The 2,919-nt window shown below is 36.1% G+C and overlaps 1 long non-coding RNA gene across 1 annotated transcript; it reads left to right on the forward strand.

Moving 5' to 3' along the window:
* The first annotated feature begins 439 nt into the window (after positions 1 to 439).
* Positions 440 to 2,617, forward strand: LOC141613167 (uncharacterized). Its single transcript, XR_012529226.1, has 2 exons — positions 440 to 522; positions 2,332 to 2,617. It is a non-coding gene; the product is annotated as an uncharacterized LOC141613167 (long non-coding RNA).
* The last annotated feature ends 302 nt before the right edge of the window (positions 2,618 to 2,919 follow it).

Consider the following 2,919-nt stretch of genomic DNA (forward strand, 5'->3'; position numbering starts at 1 on the left):
AAAACTTTGGTCTTGTCGGATTTTGCATTTGACCTACGGTTTTAATTATTATCGAAACGAGCCAAAACCGACTCGTAAAATCCCGACTCAAACCCGACTCCCTCCTTTCCTTTCTCCCTTTCCCGCGGACCAGTCCCCCTTCCTTTCTTTTTTTCTGATTTTCTTTCCTTCCTTCATCTTCTTCATTGTTCTAAATAAACCAAAACACCATTTTTATACATTTCAAGCTAAAAATCGTCACAACTTCCTCATTTCTTATCGGATTTTCACGAAATTTACATTTCTGGAATCCTCTCGTCGAGATCTACAACCTAGTATGTTTTAATTTCAGTTTTCTTGAAGTTGTTTTAAGACGAATTTTGATAAATTTCGGTATTTATACTTATATATTGTGTTTTTATTGTTTAATTAGGTGAAGAATTGGAGGACGAGTTTGGGGACTCGTATATTGTCGAAGATAGCGGATAGTTGCTAGTTAGGGTTTGGGTTTTAAGGTGCTAATTGCTCATTTTCTAGCTTAAGGTAACATATTTCGAGTTACTCGACGAAAAATCGTCACATGCTTTGGTTTTTGTATGTTTTTGTGATTTTTAATTAAGTAGTTAATTTCACATGTTAAAATAATTGCATGCATGTTTAATCCATGTATTTTTGTTAGTTTTAGTTAACATATTAGTATTGGGAACGATTAATTATGTTTCAGACGGTCTTATACTGAACAAAAATGGAAAAATGGTGGTGTAGGGGTGACGGCCAGCAGCCCGGCAGGCCCACGGCAGGCCTTGGGGTTGGCCCGGGTTGGTCCGTTGCTTGTTTCGCGGTTTTTCGTACAATATTGGTCATTTCGAGTTAATTAATGTTAGAGTTGTATAAGTCACATATGAGTACACTTTTCAATTGAATCATACTAGTAGTAGAGATTATTCTTATATTGGTAGTTAGCATATGTTAGTATAGGTTATAAAATGAAATGGTAATAAAAAGGCTTAAAATGAATAATGTTAGTAGTAAAGATAATGAGGTTGGTAAAATTAAGCTTATATTGATAGTTATCACATGTTAGGATAGTTTATAAGATGAAATTGTAATGATTAGGCTCAAGGTAAATTTTATAGCAATAATTGCCATGTTTTGATGATTGTGCCGAAAACTGAGCCTTAGTCCCTTTGACTGATTCGATGTCAGTTAATTGAGTGATTGGTCAGCCGCAATTTAACCCGTACCTGTCGCAGGGCTGGGGTTGCGGGTAAAAATTCGGTTGGATGAAATTTTATATGAATTAGATAATAGGCCTTTTTCTTGTTTTAGGCCATTTATCAAGTTTTTGTTCACATGTATAGTTGATTGTATTTAATAGTATCTTATATTGTAGAAATGGCCCTAGATTCCCCTAAAGCCTTTAATATGGTTAATATTGTTAGAATTGGAATTTGGTATTGAATACTTATTGAGGATACTGTTGGATTATCTGCTGAATAGACATTTATATAGCCTTTCACATGATAGAATGTTAGCATTTAGGTTGGTAAGTTGGACTTTTTGTCCTCTTATGGTTAAGTGGGTGTCTTACTTGTCTTGTGTGGTGTGGGCTAAAGTATTCAAGCTGGGACTAGCTGGGACTAGGTCCTAGGTGAGTATTTCGGCCTTCATCATAGATAGGTCTTTATAGTCTTTGACGAGTATATGTTCACTGCTTGATAGCCTTTGTGTTCCTGACTAGTGGATTTATATCCAAGTTGGGGCATGACCTCGTTACTTATTTTGATTGTAAGTGGTCAGCTTAAGTACTAGCCAACCCTTTGGTGGATTCCTTAGGGTACTCACTTTGTTTTAGAAAAATTGTGGGTCTTGGGTGCGGTGGTGTGTATCCGCATGTCTAGGTCTGCGCAGATTTTAGGCTAGGGTTGTGTTGTGTCTTGGCCATGTTTTATTAATATTAACCGCTGAGCCAAGATACCGGTTCGATTACCTTCCCTACCTCGTGGTATAGACTCGAGTTACAAAGTGACTATTGACCGTACTAAGAACTTATGCCTGTCTTTGATATATTGCCCTTTCTTGTATGGTGATTTTATGAACTCGTAATAGGTGAGATGTAAGCGGTTCTGATTGATAAAGTTTGGATTATTGTTTGTTATATGTTTCACATGATAGTTTATTTTGGTCGATTAGGGGTCATAGGTTAGAATACTTGATAATTAAATTGTTTATCATGTTGTTTACATGTTTTATTACATGTTACACTAAATATGACGATTCGTGGCTGGGAGGACTCGAAGTTACTCCCCACTGAATTGTGGCTTTCATGTTTGTATAAAATGCGATTGACAGGTTGTTGATGCTTTGTTGGGGTCACAGACGAGCTAGTGAGCATAAGGAACCTTGGACCTAGTTTAGCTATTCTTATAGTAAACCTTTTTAACTTTTGGTTTTGTACATAATTTGAAGGGACATATGTCTCCCTTTTCTATTTTGGGTTTGTATCATTATATTTTCTTATCGTTAGCTATGGCATGTAAATTAGTTCGTTAGCATTGCAGGTTTTGGCACCCGCCTCTTGGGAATGTTGGAAATGTTGTGATTGGTTTAGAAAAATTTTTGAAATTACAGGTTTTTATATAGTTGGACCAATTACAAACATATCCTGGCAGTTTTTCTGTAGAATTTACGTAATTAATTAAGGCTAGATTTAAGGGTGTCACACGATCCATCAACAAAGGGTCCTTCAAGTAGAATTTCCCCCGTCTTGATTTCCTTGAAACAAAAAGAGGTAGAAGAAAATAAAGCATAAGCATGGTTATCGGAACAAAATTGTGAGACAGAAATTAAAGGTCGTGAAATTTGCGGAACTAAAAGAACATTGGTGAAACGTAAAATATTAGTAGGTGTAGGGATAGAGAAAGAACCAATGTGTGAGAT

This window comes from Silene latifolia, chromosome 11 (assembly GCF_048544455.1).
Source record: "Silene latifolia isolate original U9 population chromosome 11, ASM4854445v1, whole genome shotgun sequence".
NCBI classification, from domain to species: domain Eukaryota; kingdom Viridiplantae; phylum Streptophyta; class Magnoliopsida; order Caryophyllales; family Caryophyllaceae; genus Silene; species Silene latifolia.